Source organism: Gekko japonicus, unplaced genomic scaffold, assembly GCF_001447785.1.
Source record: "Gekko japonicus isolate JY-2015 unplaced genomic scaffold, Gekko_japonicus_V1.1 scaffold618, whole genome shotgun sequence".
Taxonomy (NCBI): Eukaryota; Metazoa; Chordata; class Lepidosauria; order Squamata; family Gekkonidae; genus Gekko; species Gekko japonicus.
This window is the reverse complement of record NW_015159726.1, coordinates 566,993-592,397: the sequence shown is the minus strand read 5'-3', so window position 1 is coordinate 592,397 and position 25,405 is coordinate 566,993.

Sequence of the window (25,405 nt, the reverse complement as noted above, 5' to 3'; positions counted from 1 at the left end):
TCTTGCCCTGAGAACCCTGTAGGGTCATCATACGTCATCTACAATTTGACAGCGCTTTCCACCACCAGGAGAATCAGCACAAGTTTTGCAGCACCAAAGTGTGCCTTGCGCAGAAAGCCTCTGTGCCATTTGGTACCTACATTCTGGCGGTACTTTTTACCTCCCCCATTCTCGACTGGGGCTGTAACACAAAACCAGAGGTGTAGGAAACGGCCAAACAGACAATCCCCTAGGACCCCAGATGAACTGATCCTGCAACTCATACATCAGGGCACGAAGGTTCCAGCACTAGCCTGGTGGCACAACTGGTCTCCCTTTGTTGGGACTGGGAAGTGATTGCAGCTGTTGTGGATGCCTGCATTCTCCCTGGATCCCTGAACGGCCCTCCGCCAGAATGAACTTGTCCACAAGCTTCCCTTTCTATGCTATTCCTTTTGCACCAAGCATATACTGTCATTTAGATATGCGATGCTGCAGGAAGGCCCACCGGGAGACGCTTCCACCATGTCCTTGCCCAGCCTCTCTCTATGCTGCCCGCTTCCTTCCTCCTCTCATTAGCTCAGATTCTCAGTTTTTGGAAAGAGAGCCAGTTCCAGGTTTCGGCCTCCCTCCCCTCCTCTGCTTGCACTTCTCTTCCTGCCCTCCCACTTGCCTGTCCCCCCAGCCTGTGCTCCCCTGCTTGCTGGTAAAAGCCCTCCCACCACCTGCGCCACCTGCTCTGCCTGCAGCCCTTTCCCTGAGAGCACAGGGCACTGCATGTAACCGGGACTGCTCCCACCATCGCGCACCACCTGCATGCCCTTCCCTGGTAGCGCTGGGCAGCACGTTCAGCCAGGAGCACAGCTGGCACCGGGTGAGTGCTTGTGAGCAGAGGGGAGAGCAGCGTACGGGTGGGTGGCAGAGGAGGAATGTGACTACGGACTGGTGGCAGTGGTCCCTGCCAGAAATCTTGGTATGCTGGCGCCAGCTCTGTTGGAAAAACTTTCCAGCTCTGGGAAGCTTTTTCTGAAAGGAACATAAGAACATAAGAGATGCCAATGTTGGATCAGACCAAAGGCCCATCCAGTCCAACACTCTGTATCACACAGTGGCCAGAAATACCAGTGCCATCAGGAGGTCCACCAGTGGGGCCAGGACATTAGAAGCCCTCCCACTGTTGACCCCCACAAGCACCAAGATGACAGAGCATCACTTGCCCCAGAGTCCCTATCTAAACCTTGTGGCTAATAGCCACTGATGGACCTCTGCTCCATATGCTTATCTAATTCCCTTTTGAAGCCGTCCATGCTTGTAGCTGCCACCACTGCCTGTGGCAGTGAATTCCATGTGTTAATCACTCTTTGGGTGAAGAAATACTTCCTTTTATCCGTTCTAACCCAACCGCTCAGCAAATTCATGGAGTGCCCACGAGTTCTTGTATTGTGAGAAAGGGAGAAAAGTACCTCTTTCTCTACCTGTTCTTTCCCATGCATAATCTTATACACCTCAATCATGTCACCCCTCAGTCGTCGTTTCTCCAAGCTAAAGAGCCCTAAGCGCCTTAACCTTTCCTCATAGGGAAACAAAGAGCCATCACACTCTGGTGGTGGTGGTGGAAACTGCTGACAAGCTGCTCCCAATTTCTGGAGGACCCCACCCCCCCGGTAGTGTTTTCAGGGCAAGAGACAAACAGAGGTGGTTTGCCATTGCCTGCCTCTGCATAGCAGTCCTGGACTTCCTTGGTGGCCTCCTGTGCAAATATTAACTGACCCCTGCCTAGCTCCTGAGATGTGTCAAGGACAGACCGGCCTGGGCCATCACACACTGCACAACCCCAAATGCAAACTTGCCCCCAAGTGTCAATCGTAGCCAATCCTGGCATGCTGGCAAGTGTACATGCATGGTCCTGATTTATTTATTTTGCAGATACATATTGGCCATATGTTACATTTTTAGGGAGATGCATATCTTTGGTATACTCCTCTAAAAAAAATCACATGGCCCCCAAATGTCTGTAGCATCTTCAAAGTGAAAATATTTTTCATTGTATAAAAAAGCCCAAAGAGATATTTTTAAAACTCTGAAGTTGTAGCGTCATTTTTTTTTGAAGTTGTCACTTTCCGACCTTCTTTCTTCACAAGCAAATGACTTCTGCCAAAGTCAGATTCATCCAGATTTGCATGGTAATGTTCTAGTAAAGCAGCTTACGGTAAGAGCTAAGTAAGCCAACATCCTGGTTTTATATTTTTATCCAAGTAAAAATTAAGGTATTGCTGCCATGAGATTTTTCAATGTCATTTTAAGAGTCCCCCCCCCAAAAAAAAGAGTATCTCAATAATTCGTGCTGGTATGACTAAGGTGTATACTCTTGTTAACAGTTTACCAGGCAGGGAAATGGAGGAATTAAAGGTTTATCTTTATTTCTTTTGACAGAGTATGTAGAATTATTTCTTAATACGTGCACTTTTACATACTGGATCTATCCAGGTGGATGGCCAAGTAATACACATCTAAACACTAGGATGTTAACAACGTAATATGAGTGGCTCTTGCTGAACAGACCCTTGGATGCTATCAAAAGGTAGCTCTACCAGAAACACTTAAGTCAGCGCAATCCAGATTAATTGTACAACCAAAACCCTGCTAAAAACAGATTCAGTAGTGGCACATTTAAAGAAGAAGGATTTATAACCCGCCCTTCACTACCTGAAGAAGTCTCAGAGCAGCTTACAGTCTCCTTTCCCCTTCCCACAACAGAGCTCTCTTGAGGACTGCCCTTGAGAGAACAGCTCTGAGAGAATTTATGACTGACCCAAGGTGGCTCAAGTGGTTAAGACGCTGAACTGCAGGCTGTGGAAGGTCGGTAGTTCAGGAGTTCGAGACCCGGGTGCCGCATGACGGAGTGAGCTCCCGTCTCTAGTTCCAGCTCCTGCCAGCCTAGCAGTTCGAAAGCAAGAAATTGCAAGTAGATAAATAGGTACCACTTCAGTGGGAAGGTAACAGTGTTTAGTCATGCCGGCCACATGACCACGGAAACGTCTTCGGACAGCGCTGGCTCTTCGGCTTTGAAACGGAGATGAGCACCGCAATCCTAGTGTCGGATTCGACTGGCTTTCGAGCAAGGGAACCTTTACCTTTACAAGGTCACACCAGCAGCTTCATGTGGATTAGTGGGGAATCAAGCCCGGTTCTCTCCATGCTCTTAACCACTACACCAACCTGGCTCTTGAGCTGAATGTGGTGGTGATGGAATGTGCTGTCCAGTCACCGCTATGGAGACCCTGTATGGTTTTCAAGGCAAGAGACATTCAGAGGTGGTTTACCATTGGCTGCCTCTGTGTCAGAAACCTGGACTTTCCCATTCAAAAACTAGCCAAATACTACTTAGCTTCTGAGAACTGAGTTCAGGCTAGCCTGGCCTATCCAGGCCAGGGTGAGCTCATTGGGCAATTGTTTCACCCTCTGTCAGAAGAAAACTTTCTCAGAAAACACCTCATTGAAATGCACAGGATACAACTTTCTCTTCAAATCCATGGAATAATCTGCAAATCAGCAATGGACAGCATGGGAGAACAATCCAATGGAATCTATTAGGCTGAGAGGGATTGGTTACCCAGTGAACTTCATGGTGGAGGAGGGATTTGAACCCAGTCCCAGTGGGATTTGTGTTTTTGTTTTTTTTACTTAGCCTGATGAAGAGTTCTGGAGAACTCAAAAGCTTGTATGTCCTTTTGTAAGATTTGGGTTGGGTTTTAGAGTGTCTCTCATCGGACCTATATGATCTCTGTCTTTATTGCCTCCGTTCATTTCCCATAACGTTGGTTATCATAGGAAAGGCACATTACACTTACTGGCTGTACTGCACATAAATGAAAGGTGAACCTGGAGAGGAAGCACAGTTTAACCCAAACCGAGAGAATTATCTCCTCGTTTGTTTGTTTTAAGCAATGCTTACAGCGGACCTTCCTAGCTTCACATTGCTTATTCAGGAACGGCTTCTGCATTGAGCTACCACAGCTTCTCTCCTGGGTTACCATAGAAATAGAGGTGCCGCGTTCGCATTCACCCAAGTGGCTGCGGGAGTGCTTGATTGGTCCGTGCAAACAGTCGAGGAGTGGCAGAGGGTCAAGGAGAGGTGAACTCGTGGGGAGGGGAGGTCCCCCCCAGGGGGGGGGGGGGGGGCTGTGGAGAACATGCGCACACGCGGCCTGTGCCGATCAGTATGCTGGCCCATTTTTATTGCAACTTAATGGAAGCGGTTTTAAAAACTAATGTGTAATGGCAACGGTCTCTTGGCCCTGGATGTGATGAGAACTTACCCAGATGCGTTCCATCTGGCTTTCCTCGTATAGGTCTCGGCCACATGACACCTAGTGACTGAGCGAGGAATTGCACCCCTTTCTGACTGAAATGATCGGTGGGGACCAGTCGCTTGAAAGCAGCCCAGTAATACTTCTTTCCCCGTGCCTGCATCAAAATGCTGAGCTGTGAGGAGCAGCTGTTACCTGCTACTTGAACAGATAATTTATTTCCTGCCGTTTCTCTTCCGTCCTTCCATCTGCTCTCCGGAGGGGGGGGGTATAGTAGGAGAAATAATACAGCATAAAACAGACAAAACCCAGAGCTGAGTACATGACATTAGGGAATCCCATAATATTGCTGTCCTACATAGAGTTACTCCTGTCTTGAACCCATGGATTTCCCAGCACTCAAAGTACTGTTAATTCTTTTTAGTGGTGCTTGTATCCTTAACAGAACAAAGTTTGAGTTCAGTGGCACCTTTAAGACCAACAAAGTTTAATTCTGGGTATAAGCTTTCATGTGCTTGCATGGAGAGCCAGTTTGGTGTAGTGGTTAGGAGCACAGACTCTAATTTGGGAGAACTGGGTTTGATTCCCCACTCCTCCAGATGCAGCTGTTGCCATAACCTTGGGTCAATCACAAGTTCTTTCAGAGATGTTCTCTCAAGGCCAGTTCTCGAAAGAGCTCTCTGAGCCGCACCTACCTAACAAGGTGTCCGTTGTGGGGAGCCAAAGAAAAGGAGATTGATTGTAAACTGCTCTGAGACTCTGAGTGAAGGGTGGGGTATAAATCCAATCCTCCTCCTTTATAAGCACATGAAAGCTTATACCAGGACCCAAGCTTTGTTCTGTTGCTTCAGACCAACATAGCTACCCACCTGAATGTATCTTTAACAATTTGGTTTACAGAAACAAACATATGAAAAAAACTGATCTTCAGCCATTTAAAGGTTCACCAGCTTCACCCGCATATCAACGACACAGGAACAGGTATGGATTTCTGGTCAGTTGTTAACCCTACATTTTCTCTTGCTCTGATACTAGGGTTTCCAACTCTGGGTTGGAAAATTCTTGGAAATTTGAGGATGGAGTTTGAGGACTTTCCCTAAACTCCACCTCCATCGGAACTGATCTCTGTAGTCTGGAGAAGAGTTGTAATCCTGAGAGAACTCCAGAGAACTAGTAGCCTTGTGTCTGGGGACAATAAGGTTGCCAACAGGCCTAGAGAAAAATGTCCTGCCCCTTTAAGAAACTTAATGTGTGGAAATGGGTATGGAGGTAAATCAAACTTCTTCTAGAGGAACAGGACAGTTGACAACTGTAGGGGGCAAAAAAGTTGTGCCTGCTAAATTGGGTCCAATAAACCAATATTATCAAAAGTAACAAGAAATCCCCCCCCCAAAAAATATATATATATATAACCTTTAAAAGAAGAAAATTTGGATTTATACCCCGCCCTTCACTCGGAGTCTCAGAGTGGCTTACAATCTCCTTTCCCTTCCTCTTCCCACAACAGGCACCCTGTGAGGTAGGTGGGGCTGAGAGAGCTCTAAGAGAACTGTGACTGGCCCAAGGTCACCTAGCTGGCTTCATGTGGAGGAGGAGTGGGGAATTAAACCTGGTTCTCCAGATTAGAGTCCACCACTAAACTAAGCTGGCCACTGGTTTCAGACCAAACCCCAACTCTTTATCCTGGGATACTAAGAGAGGCAACGTAGTTAAAGTATTGGACTAGGCTCTCAGAGACTCAAGGTACAAATCATAGCTCTATCATGGAAGCTCGCTGGCTGACCCTGGGGCACTCACACACTCTCAGTTTAACCTACCCCACAGGGTTGTTATGAGGATGAAATGGAGGAGAAGAGAACGATTTATGCTGCTCTGGATCCTCACTGGAGGGAAAGGTGAGGCATAAATGAAGTAAATAAATAAGCTATAGAAAGAGGCAGATGCATTACAATTCTGTTCATGTTTACTCCGAAGTAAGTCACATTGTGATCAATGAGGTTCACCTGAGCCATGATGTGTACATAAGAATTCAGTTTCCTAAGCAGTCAGGTCTGAAAGAACACTAAATCTGATCAGACTTAACTTTAAGCAATCTTTTTAAGCACAATTCCCTAGTGAAGGCTGTTTTTACAATTCAGGTGTTTTGTGGGTGATAGTTTGCATATATGAAGGTTTTGGTTTTATGCCTTTCTTAAAGGTAGCTTAGTTCTTCCAGCCAGCAAAGCCTTTATCTTGTGATTTTGGCCTTCCATAAATGAACCTGTCCTGATCTGGATAACCCGACCTCATCAGATCATGGAAGCAAAGCAGGATTGGCGGCGCTGGTTAGTATGTGGATTGGAGACCACAAAAGAAGTCCAGGGTTGCTATGCGGAGGCAGGCAATGGCTAAACCACCTCTGTTTATTTCTTCCTTTGAAAACCATTCAGGGTCGCCAGGTTGTGACTACGAGGCAAAAAGAAAAAAGAATGAGCCTGTTCCTATGGTTTTGCCTAATGTGTTTCCTAACTGGAGATAGAGATTTGAAAAAAGACCCTTTAATGTTCCATTAATGGCCATTGATGTTTCTTGAGTTGGCTGTATGGGTCAGGGGTCTGAAACCAGTGGCTTGTGTGTGTGTTTGAGGATAACAGCTTTAATAAAGAGAGATGGAATTTCCTGCTAAAACGGGGAGGGCAGGAGGTACCTGCTTTTCAAGAGCCTGATGCTGACTGAGCTGTCTCTTTATATGAGTGCATTTATCTTCTTTATGCTGCATTTTATACATTTGCAAATAAAGCAGAAAACTACAGAACACGTATGAGTCTCCAGTGGTCTTGCATTCACAAAAATCTAAACATGGTAGTAGCCCAGTCTTAGAAGCAGAGAGCAGGCGACACTTGCCTCTGCTCTCCCCTCTCAAGACGTTTGGGAGTCAGCTAATTGCAATGATCTCGGGGTGCCAGCCTCCAGGCGCAACCTGGGGATCCCCTGGAACTAAAGCCCATCTCGGGACTACTGAGATAAATTCCCATGGAAAAAATGGATGCTTCGGAAGGTAGACCCAGTGACCTTGTACCCCACAGAGGTCCCTGTCCTCCCCAAGCTCCATCCCTAGATCTCCAGGAGTTTCCCAACCTGTATCATGCAGCCCTACCCCCCAATCCCCAACTGGTGCCCACGGGGGGGGGGGGGGGGGGAGAGACCTGGCAACCCTAAATTTGTAGACGTTAATCCAGGGGAAGTGATGGGCTGAGAACAAATTTGCTGACTGTCCCTAGTGGCTGGCTGGAAGTCATGGCTAAGGTAAAAATAGTGCTCCTCTGAAAGACACTTTCTTTGTAGTGGGAAAAGCCTTTGTAATTCAACTGTCTGGCTGCTTGGCCCCCACTGTAAGAGATCTGGGTGGTGAAGGGGGGAGCAAAGGGTATTTCCTGCCCTGTACTATACACTTGATTTTATTTATTTATTTCATTTATTTGCTTTCTCCCCAGTGGGAGCAAAGTGGCTTACATCATTCTGTTCTCCATTTTATCCTTACAACAATCCTGTGAAGTGGGTTAGATTGAGATTATGTGACTGGCCCAAGGTCACCCAGTGAGCTTCCATGGCAGGGTGGGGATTTGAACCCGGGTCTCCCTAGTCTGATGCTCTAACGGCTACACTAGGCTGATCACCCTCCATTACCATCTATCATGAAGAAATGCTAGCAACTTTTAAAGAAACTGGGAGACAGATTTCAAAAAGTACTGTTAGGAGTATTGATTGAGAGCCAGTGTGGTGTAGTGGAGACTGAAGGTAGGGTTGCCAAGTGAATTTTACTCACCGGTGGGGGAGCCTCGCTGCACTCCGGGAGCCGTCCCTCGTCACGCGTGCATACGCGCCGCCAGCACGTCACCGGAAGTGACGTGCGACATCAATCACGTTGAGGCGTGGCCCCAATCGTCGGAGGGAAAATCATAGAGTTTTCCCTCCGACGATCGGGGCCACGCCCCCAATGTGATCGACGTGGTTGCGTCACCTCTGGTGACGCAGCCATGCTGCGCTTCGGGGGGCGGAGTTCCCCCCGGGGCCCGATTCCGCGGCGGCGGCAATTGGGCCTCCAAAGCGGGGGTTTACCCGCCCCCTGCCCCCACTTGGCAGCCCTAACTGAAGGCATTCTCAGGCATCTCTGAAAGCCCCTTTGAAGTCTTTCTTTCTCACAGCTTTGTGTTAATGCAGAACAGAATAGATCAGGGGGTTCCCAACCTTCTTGAGCCTGCAGGCTCGTTTGGAATCCTGACATGGCATGGTTTGGAATCCTGACATGATGGCATGCTGCAAAGAAATGGCCGCAGTGGGAGGCGGAGGTGGCCACAAAATGATCACCACCGCTTAATTTAAATAGCACAGTGCAGATCCTGGTGCTGTGGTGGCAGCTGCTGTCAAAGCAATGTTTCAAAAAAATCTGCACAGCCAATCAAATCTCCGATAGTCAATCAGAAGCCTTGCTGGCCAAAAGCCTCACCTGGCTCTGCCCGTTTCCTAAAAACACTCGGCAGGTACCAGAAAAAGTGTTGGCAGGTAGTAGATTCTGGATGGGGGCAGTTTGTAATTGCAATTCAAATGGCAAAAACTGCTTTACAAGAAGATATACCAAGATCTTTCAACTGGCCTTCAAATGCAGAGTACCAAACTGTGTTTGAAATTTTATAGAAGCTCACCAGTCAGATCTTACCCTTACAAAAAAAACAAAAAACATAAAGAAGTAATAAAGGGGGCCAATCTATCCACCTATCTGCTCACTACTCAGGAATCTGATTACCTACCATATTAGAAGCATAATGACAGCTCAGTTTATTGCTTTTTCCAGACTGTAGATTGAGAGATTTTGTTTATCTGCCTGAAGGGGCAAGCATGGCGTAGAAACAATGCTTTGCAGGAAGGTGGGGGGGGGGGAAGAGGATTTGTCCATAGCCTTGATTTCGAATTTGCGTTCAAGTCACTACATTTCTGGGTTCCCTCTTCACATGGTCCAGATTGGGGATCCATTTTATCTGGCTTACTCACATTTCACATGAGGTTAACAAAAAAAATTAACATAGGAACTGCTGACTCATACAGCTGATGTTGCTGGAGTGGTCTGCTTAGAATGAGAATCAGAAATGCTTTGGGCAAATTGCTTTTCTCTCTGTCAAGGAAACTGGCTTTGCTTAGCCATTTCTTGGCCTTTCAAAGTTTGGTTCAAGTACTTGGGCTCAGTCGACCTACTAAAGGCTCAATTCAGTGTAGGGCTGCCGGTCGCCTGAAGGAGGGTTCCTAATCCTGGACTGGGGTTGCCAACTAATCCTGGACTGGGGTGGGGCCTGGAGGTCTTCTGCTATTATAACTATCTCCAGACAGTAGAGATCAGTTCCCCTGGAGAAAATGGCTGCTTTGGAGAGTGAACTGTATGGCACTTCTGAGGGCCTCCCCTCCCCAGACTCCAAGCCCCAAATCTCCAGGTATTTCCCAACCCAGAGCTGGCAACCCTATTCCAGATTGGGAAATACCTGTAGATTTGGAGGTAGAGCTTGGGAAGGGTGGGGTTTGGGGGAGGATAGGAACCTCAAGGGAGTACAATGCCATACATTCTACCCTCCAAAGCAGCCATTTTCCCCCAGGAAAACTAGTCTCTGTGGTGGTCTGAAAAGCAGTTTTACTTCTGGGAGCTCTCCAGGTCCTGCCTGAAGGTTGGCAACCATGACTTGGAACAAAATGTCCTGACCTCTTAATAGAGGTTTAATGTGTGTAAATGGGCATGGAAGTAAATTACATCCCATTAAACATCTGTTAAAGGAACAGGATTTTTCTCTCTCTCCAGGCAGTTGGCAACCCTAGTGACATCTGAGGAATATTCTTGGACAGGGAAGTCTTCAGTACGGTCAGTCCTGATGGCAGTGGTACCATCCAGATGCAGGTTTATCCTTGAGAATCAGGCCTATGACCAATGTTCCCTCTAAGTTGTGGAGTCTTGTGAGAAAAAAGTCTACTTTGTGAGCGACTGGCATTAAAGTTGCGAGCGAGCGATCTGGCTGCTGCATAAATTAGTTTGCTCTGAAGCCCCATCCTTCCTGAGCTAAGGCAAAATGTGTGAGCTGGAGGCTAAAAGAATATGATCTAGCTCACACTAACTCAGCTTAGAGGGAACACTGCCTATGACTCATCTACCTTAAGTTATGTTGTTTACTCAAAAGCGCCTTTCCTGTGACTGAGGCTCCTCCAAGGGAGGTCTTATCAGGTCGTTTTGAACTCCTGGAACTGAAAGAGTATGTCCTTGAGTATGCTCATATCTGTCCCCTTTAGGATTCAAGGCCTTCTCAGACTGCTCTGTAAGACCCTGCTCACATGAATCAGTTGGTCCATCCTTGAAGCTCACAGTTTCTAGACTGCATTGTGCTGTGAAGATTTATGGCAATGAAGCAGTAGCCTGGTGCCTAGAGCCAAGCATGGCGTGTTTTGTTCCTCCCACCATGGTCAACGGCTTGTGCTTCTGCCAGCCTGAGATTCAGGGTTTCCTTGGTTCTCAAACCAGCAATAAATAACACCCTGCTCACATGAATCAGTTGGTCCATCCTTGAAGCTCACAGTTTCTAGATTGCATTGTGCTGTGAAGATTTATGGCAATGAAGCAGTAGCCTGGTGCCTAGAGCCAAGCATGGCGTGTTTCGTTCCTCCCACCATGGTCAACGGCTTGTGCTTCTGCCAGCCTGAGATTCAGGGTTTCCTTGGTTCTCAAACCAGCAATAAATAACAATGATTTTCCAGGGGGGGGGGAATTGCACCCACCACAGCCATTCCTAGACCATGGAACTTCAAATTTCCAAGCAAACAATGTCATTGATTGTTCCCTACATGTATAACTCTCTGAAGGAAATGGATGGGGCAAAGCTACAGCCTCCGCTTAGTGACTGCATATAGTTGAAATGGTTGTCTTTAGATATCTAAATGCCTGTGAAATGTTGCTTCAAAAGCAGTAACTATCCAAGCTAGCCTGATCTCATCAGATCTTGGAAGCTAAGCAGGTCGGCTCTGGTTAGTATTTGGATGAGAGACCACCAAGGAAGTCCACAGTTGCGGTGCAGAGGCAGGGAATGGCAAAACCACCTGTGAAGGTCTCTTCCCTTGAAAACCCTACAGGGTCGCCATAAGTTGAAGGTGACCTGACAATAAACAATTGAGGGTCGCCATAAGTTGAAGGTGACTTTCCATCACCATCTGCCATGATGGGAATGGGTAAGAATACTATTTAACTTCTTTTGATTTTTATATTGGGCAAAATGAATATATTTTCTGTGTATTCCACATCAGAAGAAAAGCCCTGCCATGCTATCTTTCTATGTTAGGCTGTAAAATTTTCAGGGGATGGGGGGTACATAAACTTAATTCTTTCAACATCTACCATGTATTCTGTCCAAATACAGCAGGGTGTTTAATTTGGGAGCTAACTTCTTCCAAACATTAACAGGGCTTTTAAAGTGAGTGCACTGCTCACAATTGCTTGGGTGGGGCTGTACAAGCCCACCGCACATTCCATTACTGAGAAATAAACTTCTGAGGACACTTGGGATTGAATACAGCCTAGGGACACAAGAATCAGGTGGATATTGAATCCCTTACCATTGCTTATGGCCTGTACACCCTTTTTTCTTTCTTTGGGAACTGCAAAATTAATGTAACTGTCTTCCACATTGGTTTGTGAGACTTAAATAGAATGCTTATGAAGGAGGCAGAGATAGATTGATAGATTGATAGATAGAGATAGTGATAGATAGATAGAGATAGAGAGAGCAGTACCCCACCACCTATGTGTAGTAAAAAGGCAAAATTGTATTAGCAGTATGGATTTTTTAAAAAAATAGGGATATGCCACATACTGCAAAGCTACAACCTGAAATACTTAATTATTACATGTGTCTCCCTCCAAGGCAGTTTACATCATACTGGCCTCCTTAACTTCATCTTTTATTTATTTATTTAAATGTATTTACTCAATTTATAGTCCACCTTTCTCACTTGGACTCAAGGCAGATTACACAGAGTAAGTCAATACAATCGAGGGGATGGGACTTCCGTAAACAGTGCGAAAGGATTAGGGTCATAAAACCAATCAGAAATCTAAAAACAGAACTGAAGCAAAGCATAAGTATTGACGTGACACATTAAATGATGGAAAAATTATGTAGTAGCATCCTAGTTTCAGCAAGCTACACACTGTCGCATAGACCACAGTCCCTCATACTTTATCCAAGTAACTTTGTGAATCATTTAGTATGGTGCAACTCTATTGTCTGTGCAGAAAAGTCCTCTTGAATAATTCAGTTTTGCATATGTTGCAGAAAGCCATGAGACTGGCAACCTTTCTGACCTCAGGCAGGTTCTTCTGTATGGTGGGGGCCACAACAGAGAAGGCCCATGTACGGGCAATTTTACAACAAGCCTGTGAGGTTGGTCATTTGGAGAAAGCACAGCTAACTCACACTCATTCAGTGAACTTGAGTGAAGATTGGAACCTGTGTGTCCCCAGTCCCAGATTGTTGCTCCGCTCTGGTTCCCATATCCTATGAAAGCCCCTGACCCTCCTATATCCTATGAAAGCCCCTGACCCTCAAGAAGAGTGGCATTTTGGATGGGCATGGGAGTTCAGTGGGAAGAGGGAAGCAGCAAGAATCTTTTCCATGAACTCTTTCTACCCCTAGGATCCAATCATTTTTATTTTAATTATTTCCTGTGGAATTTATATTCTTCATTCCATTCATTACAAGAGTTGTTAAAGCTGAACTGGGATTCCAACAGAGAAAACTTCGATGGAATATAAAAGGGTTCTACATTTTTTGAAAAGCCTATCTTTACTGTTATTTAATCAAGCTATATAAATACATTATTTACCTTTCCCCCCCCTCTCTGCAAAGTTTCTCCAGAGGAGGTGCAGTAACTAAAACCACAAAACCCAGTCCCCTAAACAAAACAATAGAAAAATCAAGCAGAAAGTTATAAGCAGCTAATAAAGCTGAAGCATTGAAATCTGCATGAATGTTGATAGGTTCCATTTATCTCTCTCAATTGTTTATTGCAGAAGGCAGAGCAGTGCTGGAAATTGTATACATATCACATGTGGTGGAAATAAGGAAAAAAACGGTTTTTAAAAAGGACTGCTTTGTTTTGGGTGAATGATGAGGAGCTAAATATTTTTTTTGTTATCTGCAGCTTCCCCCCCCCCCCCAAGCAAAACACACAAAAAGTCAAATGCTGCAGGAATTCCTTTTGTGGGCACTATGCTTCTCTGCAGAGGGGCTCCCATTGTAATGCCTTGGTGTGTACTGTCTGTGCACCCCATCAAGGGGAGGGGGACAATATAGAGCACCTTCATGTGTGTTCAGTATGCCGAGTGTTATGGAGATCTCTGTGTCCATGACTGGTGCACCTGCATGAAAAAGGATTGTGCCCTAAAAATAAAAACAATGCATTTGCAAGGGGAGGGGGACAATAGAGGAGGGGCCTTGGCTCAGTGGTAGAGCATCTACCTGGCATGCGGAAGGTCCCCGGTTCAATCCTTGCCCTTTCTAGTTAAAAGGACCAGGTGATAGGTGATGTGAAAGACCTCCACCTGAGACCCTGGAGAGCCCCTGCCAGTCTTACCAGATAATACTGACCATGATGGACCAATTATTAGATCAGTATAAAGCACCTTCATGTGTGTTCAGTATGGCTCTGCCGAGTGTTATGGAGATCCCTGTGTCCATGACTGGTGCACCTGCATGAAAAAGGATTGTGCCCTAAAAATAAATACAATGCATTGAAGTTTAACACAATATAACATGTTTAATATGAAGTAGGGACTCTGTAATTCTTTTTTTTTATAATTTGCACATAAGTATATACATCAAAGCATCCTAAATGAGTACAGTATGAAAAATGAATCACTGCTTAACAATGCTTCATTTTTCTTTTCCAAACCAGATGTTTAATTGTTTAATGAATCAAGCAATTTTTAACTTAATGCCTTATATGAAAATTGTTTCCATATGTAGTGCACGAGCTCTGTTTCATCCAGCTTGCAGGGGCATCTCCCATTAGTGCCGCCTTCTTTTTTTCAGAGGAGGGAGCTGAATTGTGGCAGTCGGCCACAGGAGCAGTGTATCACTAATACCAAACTGGGAGAAGAGTAGTGGGAGATAGCTGTGTGCCATGGCGACCTGTCTGTGAGCTTTCCAGGGGTACTGGGTGAGCCAAAGTGGGAAACAAGATGTTGCCTCTTGACAGACCTTTGGTCAAATGCAGCAGGGCTCTTCTGTACTTGTGTGGCAAGCCTTAGGTATGCCTTCGCTCATATCCCGGCATAGTTTTAATTATACTGTTTTTCTATTAAATCTATGGGGCTGTCACTTGGGGACTAGACGAGATGGAAAATGCAGGTTTCTGTTCATCGTTAAAAGCTCAGTTACAGCTGTGCAGCACTCCAGTTATGATGTCTGGTCTGTCTCTTTTCTTTTTTTAAATCGCTTGAAAAGAATAGGTGGGAGATTCTGATTAGTGAGACCACACATGGTCAAAGGGATAAACCCCTCACAAGTTACTGAGACCCTGTTTCATGTACTTTGACCCTTAACAGAAGAAATCCTAGATTGCTTAATTGTATGGGGTTTACAGTGCAATCTTAATGTATGCTTGATGAATACAGTATTAGTGGTTTTAGGCCTGCAGCCTTACACTGACATCCTCAGCAGAGTTACACCCTTCTTAGTGCGTTGAATTCAATGGGTTTAGAAGAGTGCAAGTCTGTTTAGGATGGCACTGATAATCTGTTAAATCAGAATAAACTCATATATAAATAAACGAACAGTTCTGAGCAATTCCTTTTTAGACGCTGGTGCAGGCGCCAACTCAAAAGAAGCATTCCCTTATGAGAATGTGCTTAACTATTGTTATCTCATTTACCTTTGCAGTAAACTGGCAAAGAACATAAAACAGATAGTTATTTAGCCAAGGCAGATAGTTATTTAGCCAGATAGTTATTTAGCCAAAACAGATAGTTATTTAGCCAATTTGCTCCCTAGTTGATTATTTATATTTATTTATATTTTGGATTTATAAATCACCCATTCCCTGTATATACAGGGCTCTGGGCGATGTACAACAAAGTAAAATATAGTGTTAAAAATCAATAAAACAACAATAAATTAGTAATTTCAGATGGCATCTGTGGTTTTCTTCATAAATCCACTCCGGACTGTGTTGCCATCTCGTGGACAGGGCAAGGAGGGGGGCCTAAGCAAAGACATGGAGAGAAAGAGGAGGGGGCCAGTCATGATGGAAACCATTGCTGACCTCAACCAAAGGCCTGGTGGAACATCTCTGCCTTACAGGCCCTGTGGAATTGCATTAAATCCTGCAGGGCCCTGGTGGTATTTGAGATTATGGGGTTAAACCGAGGCCTTCCATGTCCAAATACCACATGGCTCATCCCAACTCTATTGATGACTAGACAATAGCACAGAAGAACCTTTCCAACCCCTTTTTGATGGATGTGAATATTTTTTAACAAAGTAAGAAGTTTGGTACCAAGTACAGATTAAAAATGATTGTTCAAATTGTATTCCGTATAATCCATGGTTGGCACAAAATCTAGACTGATTGAATAGCTTTGTTTCCTATGTGAGCCAGATGTTCATTTTACGGTGGTGAAATACATGCTAAGAATGGTCCTGGAACTCCAGCAAGCCCTGCCCCCAAAGATAGCACATTGTGATGTCTGGTGGCACTTCCTTTTCCCATAAAGTCCCATCATCTGTGCTATCCCTTGCAGTTCTGTCATAATTGGCCTCATCTGTGACATGGGTTACCTGAGCATTAGCACAGGCAATGCATGCATCTTGTATAGATCACAGCCCTAAAGAAAAACTCCTGTTGATAAACTGTTGGTTATTCTCATCTGTAGCAATCATTCCTCAACTTGTCAGGAGATAAGCAACAGAAAGATTTTTTTTTATAAAATGGTATCAATTGTTGTAATGCCACCCCAAAGGATTTTCCATCACCACTGTTTGTGGAGATTGGGCCTGCATATAAACCTTTCCAAGTGTAGACTGATACCTGAGGGATGAGGTAAACTCCTTTGCAGTGCCAACTGAACAGGTACTTTTTGAGGTGAGTTCCCCCTATGTACATCTCACTTTGTGCCTGGTTCTGCATCCCAACATGTGTTGGGTATACTGTGTAGTTTAGCCCTGAGTTAACACATTTTAAGACTCCAATTTTCTGAGCGGAGGTTAGTGGCATTTTCTTGCCTTGCCTTTACTGATGTGAGATCCATTGTAACATGGTTTCCTTGCCACATGAGGTCCTCTCACAGGACCTACAATGTGGCATCTTCCATGAAGGCCATGCAATGACTGTTACATGGGAAGTGGCTTGTGACTCTGACTGTAGATGATTCAGTTTAGTCGTAAATGAATAGTTCCATGGTGTTTTCATACAGGATGGTTAATCTGTCTTCATTTTGTGGGGTTTGTTTAGCCTTAAGTATTTTTTTTTAAGTGGCTTTGGTTTCAAAACCTTTGTGTTCATCAGATTTGATTCTTCTTATATTTATTTTTCTTCCAATTGCTAACTTAAGCATGTAGAAAGGACAGTAAATCTTGTACATCCCTAGTTCAAGAATTTGATATTATAACAGCACATTAGAATGAAATGGATCAAAACATTGACTGTAGTACATTGTTAGAAGACGAAACACATGTTTGGAGTCCTTTGGCAGAGCTACGCTGAAACACAGAATCTATTTTGGGCATCGTTAAAATGAATAGGGTACAGTTAATTTCTTTCTGTTTATATCGTTTCCTCATAAATTTTAGTTCACTGCTCAAATTTCTACGACTAGTTAGTATTCCAGTAGAGTTTCACACCCCATTTCTTTTGATGTGTGCATGAAACAGCCACGAAGATACTGACTGCCATAATAACTGTCTTGAGTGTGTGAACGGTCTATCACAGACCTTGCATTTCAGATAGGAATCTTATATATCGCCCAATGACAGCAGAAAAGCAATACTTTCCAGTGAATTCACACATTCATCTGGTGGCATAATGTATGTGTGAACCAACCCTCAACAGGGTTGTTGCATTCCTTAATTAACATAATCACCCATAAATATTAAGCATTCCACAGCGCTTTTCCATCCTTGATCTCATGCAAAAGTGATTGTGCCTCTTCCACCATCATGTAAACACAAGAAGTGAGTTTTGATTTTGTCCCACTGCCAGTTTGCACTTTTCCTCTCTGACTTATGTGCTAGAAGTTGCAGTCAGGGATAGCCACTGGAATGAGAGATAAACTTTGCCCTTTCCTTCTAGTGATCTTAGTGAGAGGCAGATTTTTGTCCTCTCTCGGTTTTGTCCCAGGCTCCCAGTGTGGGAGCCGCTGAGAATCAAGCCAACCCTTTGATACACATAGTGCTGCCCTTTGATTCGGTTTCCTTGCTTACACTGGAGCGTGACAAAATGTTGGGAAGAAGTCTGTAAGATGGATGGATCGCTGCATCATTTGTCATAACTTACTATGTTTCTGGTATTCATGGGAAGTAGAAAGAGCTGCGTAGGACACTAAATCCTCTGCCACTAGAAGTCTTGTTGAGTCTTCTCAAATTTTACTAGCCTTAGCTCATACACATGTGTTCACAGGCTTGTGGGTTAGAAACTTGCTTGTGGATTTTTTTTAAAGATGAAACTTGAGATTTACCGTATACCAAATTCCCCCTTTTCATAGTGCAATAGCGGAACAGCAAAATGAACACATCACCAGCTGTAGTCTGTTACGGTGACTATGTGTGTGTGTGTGTGAAAGTGCCATCAAGTTGCCGCCAACTTATGGCAACCCCAGCTAGGGTCCTTCAGGGCAAGTGAGAAACAGAGGTGGGTTGCCATTGCTTTGTTCTGCAGTTTTCCTTGGTGGTCTCCCTTCCAAGTACATTGTCCCTGCTTACTCCTGAGATCTGATGGGTTCGGGCTATACCATGCCACCTCCCCTCCCCTTATGGTGACTAGACAATGTAAAATATTGATTACATGAACCAGTCCTAATGATCTTTACTATTCCTCTGTCCACTTATCATGCCTAGAGCCTCTTTAATATTTGTTGAATAGCAATGCCAAAGAAAGTACTATGTCAACTGATTATGGAATCATGTTATTTCCAAGGAATAGCCTCCTACACTCTGTTATAAATAGTGCTGTGAGTTTAGCCCTCTTGACCACTGTGAAGGTGGTCATGATGGTTCTGCTTAAAGTATCGTTTGATGGCTGGGTTCAATGCTGTTGTGGAGAGACAGCTCTCGGCTTTGAGCTAGTGCCTGGATGCCATGGTTGGATGGCTGAGAGAGCTGGTTGAAGCCGAACCTGGTTGAAGCTGAACCCATCAAAGATGGAAGTTATGTGGCTGGCTCTTGACTGTCCTGGCCCAACTGTCAAAGGTGAACTTGTGAAGAGCTTGGGTGTATGGCTTGATGCCTTGCTTTCTCTGGACAAACAGGTGCCCCACAGTGGTGAGGTCTGCATTTTTCCATCTTCACCAGGCCCATCAGCTGGCCCTCTACGTGTCTCAGTTGGATCTGACTACAGTGATTCATGTCATGGTCAAATCCATACTAGACAATTGCATTTTGTTCTATACAGGGCTGCCTTTAAAGATGCTCTGGAAACTTCAGGTTACCCAAAATGCAGCTGCTAGGCTTTTGACTGGTGCATCCCTTGGATCTGCTGGCAGGGGACAGTTCTCACCCAATGTTTTAGCGATGTGCCCACATGACTTCCAACATGACCCGGAAGTGAGGTAGGCATGTCAGGGACATCAGACAGGGGTGACACTCTGGTTTTTGGCAAAACTCTATGGTAGATGAGCTTCTATCATAGGGTTTTGCCAAAAAACCAGAACATCACCCCCCAATATCCCAAATGTGCTTATATCACGTCCAGGTCACATAGGCACATTACGTTTAGTTTCCCCATTTTTCCCTGTTTTTTGGGGGGGTAATATTCCCCCGCCAGCCAGATGGCTGGTGGCAGAGAGGTGGGGCCAATTACAACCAATGTCAGCCACCCTGAGCCTGCTTCCTGGCCGGGCGGGGTACAAATTAAATAAATAAATAAAATTTGGTTTAAAAAAAAGAAAGATGCTTTCCCCCCTCCATCCCCATAGCATCGTGGTGCATTTGTGCATCTCCCCAGGTTTCCCCCAGATTTTTTTGGGTCTTTCTGAAAGCTGCTTTGCTGAGAAAGACTGCACTGAAGCCTGGATGGCTTTCATGTGAGTGGGAAACTTTGTATTTTCATGAGCACATGGCAACCATTTCCCCAGATCCTGTCCTCAGGCAGCCATTTCCTCATCTGCCACTAGGCTTGCCAGGTCCTGCTTCTGTTGGGCAATCTCCTGGCAATTTTGGCTACTGCCCACCGACACAGCTGGTCAACAGGCAGAAACAGGATGCAGCGATCGTCATCGCTGTGCGAGGATGTTGCTTCCAGCATGACCCAGAAGCACCGGCATTGTGCCAGGGTAACACTCTAGCATTCACCCCAAAACCAGAATTTAGGACAAGTCCTGGAGCGTCACCCTGGAGCCATACTGGCACTTTCAGGTCCTGCTGGAAGTGACATCATTCTGCAGCAGTGACAGTTGCTCCCCCTCCCACGCTAAGTACTCACCTCCCCCCGTCTCCCACTGGTTGTCATGCCTGGCAACCCAACTGCCACCAGAGTTTAAATAACAACAGCAGTTGAATATAGGTACATACAAAATTATGTGAATTCCTAGCTCTATGCCCTTCCTAGCTATTCCTATTCCTACCACTACACCCTTCCTAGCCCTTCCCAGCTATTCCTAGCCCTACACCCTTCGACTGCAGAGATATAAAAGGAAATACACGTTTCCACAATGGAAGGGGCTAGATACTTTTTTTTTAAAAAAAGGAAAGCTGGGAATTCAGAGAACTTGTCAGTATATCACATTATATTAATATAACAATATTCAATTGCTGGTTAAAAAACAACAGCAGTTGAAAAAGCCCCTGTGGCGGGGTGGGGGGGCAGGGAATGGCCACTGCTGGGGGACTAGGGCAGGGAAGCTACAGGGACACTTGCTTTGTGGAAGCCCCGTTGCTGCTGTGCTTTATCCGCAGCCACATCAGCAGTGGGTGAACCACACAAGTCTGTCCCTCTGTAGAAGCCACCTTAACACCCATGAGAGAGACTCTGAGTGGACCACTCACTTGCAGGGGTTTGGTCTACAGCTTATTATCTGTGGGAGTGGGCATAGGACACAGGCAGTGTGGGCCTGTAGTTTCAGAAGAAGTCTGAGTTCAGAGTTGTGGATTACCTGAAGGTGAAGCACCTTGGGAGGCAGAGATGGTCTCTGGAGATCTGATGAAGTGGATCTGCTGCCATGTAAGAATGCCTGCTTGCCCCCTCTGCACATATATTTGTAAATCAAGCAAATAATATAGGCAGCGTAAGTTTTAATGCTCCCCCATCCAAAGGAAAGCCAAATTCTATAGCACTGACTCTAAACTTCTTCCACTTTAGGAAGAGTCAGAACACTTGCATATATACAAACTTTGCAGTTATTTCAATTAGATTTGTCTTCTATATAAGTACTCTTACTGCAGTGGAAGGGAAAGAGTGAGGATGGTAAACACAGGAACAGAGGTGGCTTTGGGAATCCCTTGTGCCACATTCTTCCTGCTCTTGTGTTGAGGGAGAGTATTTCACTGTGTTGTTTTAGGCAGAAAAGTAGGAATCTTTCTTTCCTAGGCAGATATGCCTTAATTCTCTCCATAATGGTATTCTCCCCCCCCCCCAATGTTTTTGGCAGCGTGGTTACTGACATATGTGACTAGCAGATGGTCGAGGAATTTCTCATCCTGCAATATTGGATATTTCTCCCCTCAGACTGCAAACACGCAAATTTGGATCTATGTTGACAGTGTCCCTTCCTGTTCCATAGTTCAAACAGTTGAAGACATCGAGACACTTTGCTTCCCAAGGAGCGCCTGTTTCTGAATCCGAATGTTTTAGCACATGCTCCTTTCAGTCAGAAATGCAAGGGAATGCGTTTCTGCAGAGTCAGCCTCCTGCCCTTCTGTCAGCTACTTCTTAGGATCAGCTGTTAAACACACAACATGCTCCGCATACGAGACAGCCTGCCCGAAACAGCTTTATCCGGTAAGCTGAAACATCCATCTGTGCCACATAATTAACCGCTTTATGACTGCTAGAATGCTGTGAACTTTGTACAGACAAGTATGAATTTGGAGCTCCGCTGATGCAGATGGTGAGGCATGAAAGTTGCGACTGAGGAGTCAGTGCTTAATAGGAAGGCTTTTAATAGCTCAGTGTACAAATTGGTGCAACTACTTTACCTAATTTTTAAGTGTTTGATCCACTGTAGAGGAATACTGTTTGCATTATAAAGAGACCCTCAGGAGGTCCAGCAGTGGGGCCAGGACACCAGAAGCCCTCCCACTGTTGCCCCCACTGCCAAGCACCAAGAATACAGAGCATCCCTTGCCCCAGACTGAGAGTTCCTATCTATACCTCTTATAAGAGCATCAGAGAAGCCAATGTTGGATCAGGCCAATGGCCTATCTAGTCCATCACTCCATCACACAGTGGCCAAAAATACCAGGGGCCATCAGGAGGTCCAGGGGCCATCAGGAGGTCCAGCAGTGGGGCCGGGACACTAGAAGCCCTCCCACTGTTGTCCCTCCCCCCAAGCACCAAGTTCCCTCTCCAGGATCAAAACTTGGGGAAGGGGATTCCACCAGGGTGTGTAGTGCTCATTGGCCAGTGCAAAGGGTCCCCGACCTTTCTGGGCCCATGGGCACCTTTGGAATTCTGACACAGGGTGGTGGGTGCAACCACAATATGGCTGCTGCTGGAGATGAAGCCACAAAAGACAGAGGAAGCCGAAGTACAAGGGAAAAGGGGAGTGCTTTTAAAAATACACTGGGAAAGAGGAGTGAGAGAGAATAAAACTGACACTGGTGGCAGCTGCCACTGAAACAACGTTATTTTAATCTGTCCAGCCAATGGGCTCGTCAGTGGCCAATCAAAAGCCCCGCTGGGCAAGTGCTCAACCTAGGGTTGCCAGGTGCTTATCTTCTGCCAGCAGGGTGCTCCATGCTTCTTCCCAGGATTCTCCTACATGCGTGTCATGATGACATCACCTGGAAGTGACATCATTACGTTGTGCAGGGGATACTCTAGCATTTGGCAAAAAACTCTATGGTCACTATAGAGGGTTTTTTTTAGCCAAATGCTAGAGCACCCCCGTGTGATATGCCTAGCATCATGATGTTGCCTCTAGGTGGCGTTGTCATGCCAGGCACATCAGGCGCAGCTGAGCTCTTCAGGGGTGGGGCTCCCCCCACGGGCCAGCTGGCTGGTGGCGGATTGGTCCCCCCGAAATCGAAGAAGCCCCACCCCATCGGGGGATGGCAACCCTAGTTATACCTAGTTTCAAAAAACACTTAGTGAGCACCAGGAAAGGTGTCGGTGGGTGCCACACTGCTCACCAGCACCACATTGGGACCCCTGGGCTAGCGCTTTGAACTTCTTCCCCAGCTCATCATAAATGGATTCTTGCATTATTCTTTTAAACGTTATACACCTTACATTTTTAAAGTACAGCATTTATTCATTTAAATAACTCACCTAAAGATCTGAGGTGGGAATAAGTCAGACAACTGAAATCAGCTTTTGAATCACAGATCAGTATCTGTCAAAGGTAGGAGGAAGCCAGCCTGCCTGTGAAATGGGGGGGGAAACAAACAAACCACAGCAAGTCCGGTTTAAAGGTCAGTCTGTGTGCAACTTGCCGTGATTTATAACTAGGAGCTTCAAACCTTTGAATAATGGTACCAGAGTCACTTGAATCCAGCATTCTGGCTTCATTTGCATAGCGATTAGGGGTAAAAGTTAGAAGCATAACAGTGAAGAAACACTGGGAACAATCTCTTTAACTAGGTTTACTTTTTCTTTAAAAGCTGCAATTCTCAATATGTAGTTCAGACTTAAAAAGCAGTCGAGGGGAGCCATATGGGTCAGGGTCATAACAATAGCAAAAGGGCTGTTTCTTTTCCTTTGCACCATTTCTCTAACCAAAAATGGCCCAGCCACTAGGGCTATGCCCTAGAAAGCCACTGATAGCCAGGAGAAAATTGAGTCAAATGCCCCCTGTGGTACAATTTGGCTCAGATGAAAGCTATACCCACTGTTGCACCATGCACCAAAGTCTACGTTTGCCAGCCTCCACCCCCCCAGGTCACCAGCAGGGGATGAGGGAGTAGAGTTGCCAGATCCAGATTAGGAAACTCCTGGAGATTTGAGGATGGAGCCTGGGGAGAACAGGCACCTCAATTGGTTACAGTGCTGTAAAGTCTACCTTCCAAAGCATCCTTTTTCTCAAGGGAAACTGACCTCTGTAGTCTGGAGAAGACTGGTAACTCCAGGTAATCCCCAGGTCCCACCTGGAGGTTGGCATCCCTGCCAAGCAGGTTCCACCGCAATTCCAGCACCAGAAGGGGTGCTCGGCCATCTTGTTCCCATTAAGATGAAGAAACAGATTGGTGCAGAGGGAAAATAATCTTTAATAATTGTACATCCCCTACGTGTTCCACGTGCAGCTTCATCAGGGGGAATCTGTTTTCAGATTCTTTTTAGTTCTGTCCCCATACAGACACTTAAACAGAGTGACATCTCTGCACCAATTTGTTTCTTCATCTTCATTTTTCCTTGGTGTGGCCCCCTTTCCCCTTCACGTCTTGATCCCATGCCAATCCTCCCTGATACCAGTTCTCATTCTCTCTGTGTACGCATGGGCATACCCATTCCAACTCGTTTTTTCCTCCCTGAGTCCCCCCCGCTGGGCAGAGATTTGTTCGTCTGTTTCAATTTCTGTGCCTCCTTAGCAGAGTCCTACTTAAGGTGGCTTACAATGAAAATCAGTAATTAATACAAAAATAACAAGCCATTAAAAGAAGCCCCAGGACATAAACAGCATAAAACTACCTATAAAACACCAATGCTTAATGAAAATGTATATGAAAAACTTGTTATACCTGTAATTGATTAGCACTTTGTGTACTGCTCACTGATATTGCTCCTTACTCTTATATTACTGTTATATGATTGTAAACTTTATTTGTTAAAATAAACGGTTTATTCAATAATTTAAAAAGATGGCTAGACGTGTTAGTCCATAGCAGCAGAAAAGGGCAAGCATCCAGCAGTACCTTAAAGACTAACAACATTTGTGGCAGGGTATGAGCTTTCGTGAGTCACTGCTCACTTCTTTAGTTTCCTGAAGTATCTGAAGAAGTGAGCTGTGACTCACAAAAGCTCATACCCTGCCACAAATTTTGTTAGTCTTTAAGATACTGTCAGACTGTTGCTCTTTTTTATATGGTAGGAGACAGTCCTTCAGATACCATGGCCCCAAACTGTTTAGGTCTTGAAGGTGTGTTGAATTGTGCCTGGAAATAGACTTGGCTACAGTGACCCATGCAACGGTCACTTCCAGGCTTGATCACTGTAACTTGCTTTAGGTGTGCTTGGTCTGATCTGGAAACTCCAGCTGGTGCAAAATGCGGTGGCACACCTGCTGACTGCGTTGCCTGTGCGGGCACACATTCAGCCGGCGCTAGGCCAATCGCACTGGCTGCCAGTTGAGTACCAGATCTGCTTCAGGGTACTGGCATTGACCTTCAAAGCCTTGCACGGCCTGGGACTGACAAACCTAAGGGACTGCCTCTCCCCATACGTGCCCTGGAGAGCCTTGCACTCTGCTAATCAAGATCTGCTCGCTGTCCTTGGCTCGAGGGACATCCATTTAGCATCAACCAGGACCAGGGCTTTCTCTGCCCCGGCCCTAGGGTTGCCAGCCTCCAGCTGGGGCCTGGAGATCTCCCGCTTTTACAACTGATCTCCAGCTGACAGAGATCAGCTCCCCTGGAGAAAATGGCTGCTCTGAAGGATGGACTCTATGGCGTTGTACCCCTCCCCTCCCCAAACCCCTCCGTCTCCCTACCTGGCCCTGGCCTGGTGGAACATGCTGCCACGTGAGATCA